Raw genomic sequence first — 9,809 nt, 5'->3', positions numbered from 1 at the left:
TTTCTGTGAATTCATTTCTCTAGAATCTTTGGGGAATAACTTCATCAATAATTTTTTTCATGGTGAGTATTAAATCAATATCATTGGGGTAAAATTATAACTCATTTTGGAGATGAATTTTAAAAGTACTACATATATGGAGAGATATTCCAAGTTCATATACCAGAAACTCAATATAATATCAAGATATTAATTCTTCTGAAACTAATTCAACAGAACCTCATTTACAACAAAGGGTAATTTGTAGAAACTGGCAAGCCCATTCTAAGATTTACATAAAACAAATTTGAAAAATAATAAAGTTAAAGGACTATTTCTACCAAATGTCAATACTTATTCTAAACATATCAAGAATCCATGGCATTGAGAGGAGGCACACAATAGCAGTATAGAGATGAAGGATTTAGTTCATCCTCCAGATCAGCTAGTAAATAGAATGGTATGGAACTTCTGGGGGAACATCAGTGACTGCACACAAACAGTTTACACAAATCTGGACCAGGTGTAATGGCTGAGATCCTACTCAGAACTGTAAGTCTCCCAAGCCTTGAAGTCTGGGATCCCACCAAATAGCATAACAGGCTGATTTCCTGAGGTGAAAGGAAATAGACTTTACTAATAGCAAGTGCTTAGTGCAAACAAGCTCCAATTGCAGAATTAATGAACTAATTATGGCTACTGAAAACAGTCCCCCAGGACACCTAAACCTGGAATAAGCAATAAAGGAACTAGGAATTTTTTCCCAGCAGAGAGGGAGTGGGACAGATAGAAAAAAAGAAAAACAAAAGCTTTTTGTGTTGGACAGCACAAAATGCTGGAAAAGGGCTGGACCCCAAACAAAGAGGAGACATAGAGCCTGGGGATACACAGAGTTATGTATCAACTCAAGCTCTTCATTGGCAAACCCAACGAGCTAGGGTCAGGTCTGAAATGACTTTTTTATTTTTTAAAAAGCTCATTGGAGAGAATTGCAAACACTCTCAGATTCCAGCACTGCCTTAGGCAAGGGTGAAACTAAGTCAAGTCTGAGAGACAAAGTAACAAGTCAGGTGAAAGAGGTCAATTCCCTAAAGGGAGTATATTTCCAAAGAAAAGTGGAGGTGCGGGAACTAACTCAAGCGAATTTCCTCCTTCAAGGAATTCAGGCCCCAGTGGCTAGAAACAGAAGTAATCAAAGCCCAGCTACTGTCTCACCTCTGTCACAACCACACCCCTGGCAGGGACAGTCTGCTGAAATTAAAGTCACCACATCACTGTAAGCAGGTGGGAAGTTACTGGCAGACATGTGTAACAAGCTGGGTAGGATGGGAAGAAACAGAGTCTAGAGGCTTTATAGGAAAGTCTAACAACTTGCCAAGTCTCATCCTCAGGTAAAAGTGATGCTAGTTACTCTCTCCTTCTGAGATGTGGATCTGTCCGGTCTGGGAAAATCTGACTGGGAGCAATAATTTCTGAGGAAATCATAATTAAAAAAAAATAAAAATAAACCTATGCTAGAGATCTAAAATAAGTTGAACTGAATATCAAAGAACAGACAGAGAACAATGCCATTCAGCAAGAAAACCTTAGGTAAAAAAGTGAAAAAAACAAACAAACAAACAAACAAAAAAACACCAAATGAACTAATTAAGGAAAAAAAATGCCAAAATGCCAGCAAAAACTAATGAATCATACTTGGAATATGAAAGATAGGGTCCATTTGAAGGAAAAAGCCAACATTTCAAGTGAGATACAGGTGTTGAAACAACTAATTCAGAATGTTAGCACAGACATGCCAAATTTCATCAAAATCAAATGAATGAGTTGAGGGAGAATATAAAGAAGACACTGGGTGAACAGCAAAAGGAACTTGAAAGTTTGAAAAAACAAATTGCCAAGAAAATTATGGTAATGAAAAGCACAATAGAAGAGATTTAAAATAAAAAAAAAACAAAAAAACAAGCAATGGAAGCCCACAACAATAGATTTGAAGAGGAAGAAGAAATTATTAGTGAATGAGAGGAACTGGGCATCTGAAATCCAATGCACAAAAGAGAATATAAGAAAACAATGGGAAAAAATGAGCAGAGTTCCAGAGAATTGAATGACAACATGAAGTTCACAAGAATATATGTTGTGGGCCTCTCAGGAGGAGAAGAGAATGGAAAAGGATAAGCAAGACTAAGGGAGGAAATAATTACTAAAATAATTCCCATCTCTTATGAAAGACATAAAATTATAGGTACAAGAAGTGTATTGTACCCCAAACATTCTAGATCCAAATAGACATATTCCAAGACACTTTCTAATCAGATTGCCAAATGTCAAAGCAAAGAAAGAATTTTGAAAGCAGCAAGAGAAAAGCAATCTATCACACAGAAGGGAAGATCAATAAGATCATGTGGGGATTTCTCAGCAGAAACCATGGAGGTGAGAAAGCAGTAGTATGATAAATTTAAGATTCTGAAAGAGAAAAACTGCCAACCAAGAATTCTATTTGCAGCAAAACTCTCTTTTAAAAAAATGAAAGAGAGGGCGGGCCACAGTGACTCAGCAGGCAGACTTCTCGCCTGCCATGCTAGAGACCCGGGTTCAATTCTTGGTGCCTGCCCATGCAAAAAAAAAAAAAAAGGAGAAATTAAAATATTTTCAGAGAAACAATCACTGAGAGAAGTTGTGAACTAACAGATAAACTTCACAAAAAAATAATAAAGGAAGCACTGCACTACAGGTAGACAGGAAAAGTCATGGGAGAGAGGACTGAGAAGACTAAAAATGAAGACTATCAATAAAAGTAAAAAGTGAAAAAAATAGACATGACATAAAAAATTCAAAAGATCATAGAAAAAAGTACTGCCTTTACACTAATGACATTAAATATTAATGGATTAAACTCCCCAATCAAAAGACATAGACTGGCAAAATGGATTAAAAAAAAAAATAGGACCCATCCATATGCTGTCCACAGGAAACCCACTTTAGACCCATCGACAAAAATACATTGAAAGTACAAGGTTGGGTAAAGACATTTCATTCAAACAACAATGAGAAAAGAGCAGGGGTAACTATACTAATATTCAAACATAAAACAATTAAAAGAGACAAAGTAGGACACTATGTATTAATAAAAGGAACAATTCAACAAGAAGACATAACAATCATAAATACTTGTTCACCAAGCCAGATTGTTCCAAAATCAATGAAGCAAACACTGACAACACTGAAAGAAGAAGTAGATACCTCCAACATAACAGTTAGAAACTTCAATTCCATGCTTTCATCAATGGATAGAACATATAGATAGAAGACCAATAAGGAAACAGAGATTTTGGATAATGTGCAAAATGATCTAAACTTAACAGACATTTACAGAACATCACAACCCACAATAGCAGGATACACATTTTTCTCAAATGCTCACAGATCATTCTCAAGGATAGACCATGTGCTAGGTCACAAAGCTAGTATTAATACATTTTAAAAAGATTGAAATAATGCTAAACACTTTTTGAGATCAAAATGCAAAGAAGTTGGAAATCAATAATAGGCAAAGGACCAGAAAATTCACAAATATATAGAGGTTGAACAACAGATTCTGAAAAACCAATGGATCAAGGAAGAAATCATAAGAGAAATTAATAAATATCTGGATGCAAATGAAGATGTAAATACAACATATTAAAAATTATGGATGCAGTAAAGGCAGTGCTGAGAGTGGATTTATTGTTTTAAATGCTATTCTAGTTTGCAAGCTGCCTGAATGCAATATACCAGAAACAGAATTGCTTTTATAAGGGGGAATTTATTATGTTGCAAGCTGTCATAGTCAGGTTCATGTGTCAACTTGGCCAGGTGGCGGTATCTGCTTGTCTGGTTGGGCAAGTGCTGGCCTCTTTGTTGCTATGAGGACATTTCATAGAATTAAGTCATGATCACATTGGCTACATCCACAGCTGATTCCATTTGTAGTCAGGCCAGGGGCTTGTCTTCTTTAATGAATGATACTTAATCTAATCACTGGAAGCCCTTTAAGGAGGATTCAAAAGAGACAGGATTTCTTTCTGCATCAGCCAGTGAGCCGCTCTGGTGGAGTTCCTCCAGACCCTCCATCAGAACCATCAGCTTCACAGCCTGTCATTGAGATTTTGGATCCTATGTTCCCATGGTTATGTGAGACACTTTTATAAATTTTATATTTTAAAATTTAAAATCCTATTGATTCTGTTTCTCTAGAGAACCCTAACCAATATATGAGTTTACAGTTCTAAGGTCATGAAATTGTCCAAATTAAAGCAAGTGTGTAAAAATGACCAAAGTAAGGTACCAGCGAGAGGTTGCCTTCATTCAAGAAAGGCTGATGAACCTCAGAGTTTATCTCTCAACTGGAAAGATACATGGCAAACATGGTGATGTCTGATAGCTTTCTCTCCAGGCTTCTTGTTTCATGAAGTTCCCCTGGAGGTATTTTCTTTCTTCATCTACAAAAGGCTCTGGCTACATGGGCTGTAAAGCTTTTTCCAAAATGTTTCCTCTTTTAAAGAATTCCAGTAAATTAAACAAGACCCACCTGGAATAGCTGGAGTCAGATCTCCCTGTAATCAAAGGTTAATATTGACAATTGGATGTGCCACATCTCCATGAAGATAATCAAGTCAAATTTCCAGCCTGCAGCGCTGAATGGGGATTAAAATAAATTTCTGGCTTTACTGGATGGATCAGGATTAAAATATAATCCTAGGGTATATGATCCTTTCAAACTGGCACATTCCACCCTCTAGACCCTATAAAAAACATGTTTTTCCTATATACAAAATACATTCATTCCATCATAATATCAAAAAGCCTTAAACTATTTTAATAGCAGTAGAAATGCAATACAAAGTCAGAAACAATACAAAATCTTATCAAAGTTAGCTACAGGCATGGTATGTCCTAAAGCAAAATTCTCCTCTGGTTCTGGACCTGTAAAACTCAGAACAAGTTATCTGCTGCCAACACAGAAAGCAGGGACAGTCATGGGATAAATATGATGATTTCCACAGGGAGAAATTGGAAGGAACACTGGAGTCCATGGGCCCAAGCAGTTTCAAAAACCTGGAGGGCAAACTCCATTAGATTTCAAAGTCCCAATCATCTATTTACTGGGCTTTAGAAAATGGCATACCCTTCTCAAGGGCCTATGCAGAAGTCCACCTCTTTCTGAATACAATCTTGGGGGACATTCAGGAGACTACCATTTTCTTGGATCCATCCTCTCCAAGTATCAGAGCCCTACCTAGGCTTCCAGCCATCTCCATGGTACATCATGTCATACCTCCATGTGGTGGCAGCTAGGTTTTCCCTAATCCCCAAGGAATGTGCTGCACGTCCTCCAAGGCCCAAGGTGGCATAACTCTTCCACTGCAAGGTGGTAGAAGGGCCATCCTTTGTTTTCCAGGCTTATTCACCCTCTCCAAGGGCTTAGGAGTTCTGCTATCCTGGCCCATGATTTCCTGACATCAGAATTTAGGTTTCATAGATCTGCCTTTGAAGTTATTTTTCCTCCAATTTGTCTCTTTCCTGTCCTCAGTCCAGAACAGCAGTGGTTCTGTTTATACAAATCCCACAATACTCTTGTTGGCTTTCTATGCAGTAGTCTTGGATCATGGCCATCAGACAGAAGGAGTTTCCACAAATCCTTCCTGGATAACTCTATCTCCAATCCTGGATTTTTCTGAAATGGCTGTCAGGTTCCACTTTAGGTTAACTCCTTAAATAGGGCACTATTCTCTGGGGTCTTCATTTCTGTAAACTGGAATTTTCCAGACCATCAATATCTGGTTTCTTTATACCCAAGAGTTCAGTTCTCAGCTTCCTGTCCAGTTCACTATAAGCTGTAAAGAGAAACCAGTGTGAACTTTCCATATTCAATTTGGAAATCTCTTCTATTAAATATCTAAATTCATGGCTTTTAAAATCTGCCTTCCATCTAAAACCAGCAATCAGTTTTGATAAATTTTCTACAACTTTAAAATAAGGGTCACCTTCTTAACTGTTTGCAATAACATGCTTCATTGCTGTCTAGAGCCTTATCAGAGGTATCTTTAGACTCCACATTTCTGCCATCAGTCTCTTCAAAACATTCTAGTACTTCTCTATCAAGTTCCTCACAACTCCCCTAAAATCTTCCCCTTATTCATTTAAAAAGCCATTCCAACACGTTTGGTATTTGCAAACTGTAGCAGCACCCCACTTATGGTATCAAAACCTATTCCACTTCGCAAGTTGCCAGAATGTGTATATTAGGAACAGAATTGCTTTTATAAGGGGGAATTTATTTAGTTGCAAGTTTACAGTTCTAAGGTCATGAGAATGTCCAAGTTAGAGCAAGTCTATAAAAATGTCCAAAGTAAGCAAGAGCTTACCTTCATTCATGAAAGGCCTGTGAAGTTTAGGGTTTTTCTCTCAACTAGAAAGGCACAGGGTGAACATGGTGACATCTGCTAGCTTTCTCTCCACATCTTGTTTCATGAAGCTCCCTGGGGTCGTTTTCCTTCTTCATCTCCAAAATTCTCTGGCTGTGTGGGCTCTAAATCTTTTTCCAAAATATTTCTGCTTCAAAAGGATTCCAATAAACTAAGTAAGACCCACCTGGAATGGGTGGAGTCACATCTCCCTTTAATCAAAGGTCACTATCCACAACTGGGTGTGTCACATCTCTGTGGACATAATTGGATCAATTTTCCAACCTACAGTACCATAACAGGGATTAAAAGAAACAGCTGCCTCCACAAGATGGATCAGGATTAAAGCATGGCTTTTCAAAGACCAATTCTTGCAAACCATTGAAACAACCAATTCAATAAGCTGAGCCCTCAATCTTGGGTCTCACCTCTATGAAGCTTATTCCTGCAAAGGGGAAGCTAAACCTACTGTTAATTATGCCTAAGGGTCACCCCCAGAGAGCTTTTTATTTTATTTTATTTTTTTACACATGGGCAGGCACTGGATACCAAACCCGGGTCCTCTGGCATGGCAGGCGAGCATTCCGCCCTCTGATCCACCGTGGCCCGCCCCCCAGAGAGCTCTTTTGTGGCTCAGATGTGCTCTCTCTCTCTCTAAGCCCCCTTGGAAGGTGAACTCACTGGCCTCCCTCCTATGTGGGACATGGCTCCCAGAGGTATAAATCTTCCTAGCAACATGAGACCTGACTCCCAGGAATGAGCCAGTGCCTGGCATTATGGGAATAAGAAGGTCTTCTAGACAAAAATGGGGAAGAAAGAAATGAGACAAAATAAATTCCTAGTGACTGCGAGATTTCATACAGATTTGGAAGGTTATTCTGGAAGTTATTCTTATTCATTATATAGATTTCTGTTTTTAGTTTATGGTGTATTGGAGTGACTAGAGAGAAATACCTGGAACTGTTGAACTGTGTTTCTGCAGCTTTGATTCTTGAAGAAGACTGCTTTTACAATGTGGCCGTGTAATTGTGAAAACCTTGAATCTGATTCTCCTTTTACCCAGGATATGGACAGATGAGTAAAAAAAAAATAAGGATTAAAAAGTAAATCAATAAAAGGGGTAAATAAAGGGTAAAAAGGAATCTACGGTATCAACACAAAGATAAAATTATAGATCAATGAAGCAGAATAAAGAATCCAGAAATAGAGCCATACATATATGTTCACCTGATCTTTAAAGATTTACCAAGGTATCTTACTAAAGAAATGCAAGTTTTTTCAAAATTGGTGCCAGAAAAATTGGATATCTGTGAAAAAAAAAAAGATTCCTTCCATGTATCATACACAAACATTAAGTTAAAATAGATAACTAAAATAGATAATAGACTTAAGCATAAGAGGTAAAACCATAAAATTATTTGAGAAAAAAAAAAAGGGAAAAATCTTTGAGAACTTGGGTTAAGTAATGATCTTAAACTGGATACAAAAACTGGAAGCAACAGAAGAAAAAATGTTGCATTGAAATTAATCAAAACTAAACTTTTATACATTTCAATGCACTGTTAAAAATGAAAAGGGAGACAACAAACTGTGAGAAAATATTTTCAAAATATGTATTTTATAAAGGACTTATATGTAGATACATCAAGAATGATTACAACTCTACAAACAGAAGACAACTTAATTTTAAAATGGCATTACTATGGAGCCTTCACCAAATAAGGTGTCTGGACACATACAGGCATACGAAAAGCTCACAAATCATTGAGGAAATTAAAACAATAAAACTCTATCCAACATACTCAGTAGAATGGCTAATTTAGAAAATTCTCAATACTAATATGTTTAGACACCTAAAATTCTTGTAATTTGCTCACAGGTATCCAGAAATGTATTGGCAATTTTTATTAAATACTTGCACAGTTTCTTACAAAGTTAATTCTACCTTTATATTATGACCCAGAAATTTTAATTATAGGTATTTACCCCAAATAAATTAAAACTCATGGCCCTACAAATACTGGTAGGTAAATGTTAATAGCAATTTTATTCATAATTGCTCAAAGATTGAAACAACACAAATATTCATAAACTGTTGAATGAATTATGTTCTGTGACATAGCCAAACAAATATTTACTATTCAGCAGTAAAATGGAGCAGGCTACTGATGCAGGCATCAACTGTATGGGTATCAAAGTTGCTATGGTAAATGAAAGAAACCAGAAACAAACTATTGCACAATCTGTGATTCAGTTCACATGAAATTACAAAATATACTTACTGCATGATTACAAACAGATCAGATCTGAAAATGCGGACAGGGATTGACAAGAAAGTGAACGGAGAATGTTTTTAGGTATGATTAAAAATATTCTATATCTTTCTTGTGGTGGTAGCTACGTGACTGAATGCATTTGTCAAAACTATCCATGTGCATTTATTTAGAGTATATAAATCATACCTCAATACATCTTGCATAAAAATCAAGAGAAACAATATCAAATACAAACATTCATGAAAGTGATTAAAATAATGGAATTTAAAATATCGACTTTAAAGTCACAATGTTAGGGTGAACAATTGTGGCTCAGTGGCAGAGTTCTCACCTGTCATGCTGGAGACATGGGTTCAATTCCTGGGTCCTCCCCATGCCAAAAACATAAATAAATAAATCACAGTGCTAAATATGTTGAACAAAATAAACTAATAGATGGACAATTTTCAGAGAAAAGGAAACTATTAGAAATGAGAACACAGGAATTTTAGTACCAATCATACAAAAAAATAAAATTAAGAATCCAGTGACTCTATGTATCTTTGGGAACTGTCAGTTGTGTCAGTCTTCCTTCCTAGCTATGCAAGAGCATGTTCTTGTTTGATAGCAAAGCTGGCACCATTGAATTGGTATCAGAGTCTTACTTGCACAAGTAACATTCTTCACTGTTAAAAACTTGGAATGTCCTGAATTATTGGACAAACTTTTCTGGTTTTCAAATATTTCTAATACTCTGTACTAATACTTCCAATGGATGATAGAAAACATAAGATTTCAAGAAATTTAAAGCAATAAAGTGAGGTTTTATTATCCATCTTACAGTGGATTGTCTAACTTGATTTTAAGTTTTTGTGTTGGGCATAAATCCATGAATGGGATTAGATTAGAAACTGTCAAAAGTATAATTAGAGAACTGGAATATATGTAAGTAGAAAAGAGTAACTATAAAGCATAAAGAAGCAACATGTGTTTAACTAAGAAACCTGTAAAAGAGATGCAAAGGATGTATTCCAAAGGTCTAGATATGTGTATGAATACTCCAATAAGTACCTGAAAAAAATGGAGCCAAAGCTCTTCTTAAAGAGTAATTTTTGAGCAGTTTGCATAACTG

The 9,809-nt window shown here is 36.4% G+C and overlaps 1 non-coding gene across 1 annotated transcript; it reads left to right on the top strand.

Annotated features, from left to right (window-relative positions):
* The first annotated feature begins 9,228 nt into the window (after positions 1-9,228).
* On the top strand, positions 9,229-9,359 carry LOC143647508 (small nucleolar RNA SNORA24). The gene has a single exon (XR_013158128.1). It is a non-coding gene; the product is annotated as a small nucleolar RNA SNORA24 (small nucleolar RNA).
* The last annotated feature ends 450 nt before the right edge of the window (positions 9,360-9,809 follow it).

This window comes from Tamandua tetradactyla, chromosome 9 (genome assembly GCF_023851605.1).
Source record: "Tamandua tetradactyla isolate mTamTet1 chromosome 9, mTamTet1.pri, whole genome shotgun sequence".
Taxonomy (NCBI): Eukaryota; Metazoa; Chordata; class Mammalia; order Pilosa; family Myrmecophagidae; genus Tamandua; species Tamandua tetradactyla.
Note: the sequence above shows the minus strand (reverse complement) of the source record. Positions and strands in the feature narration are given on the sequence as shown.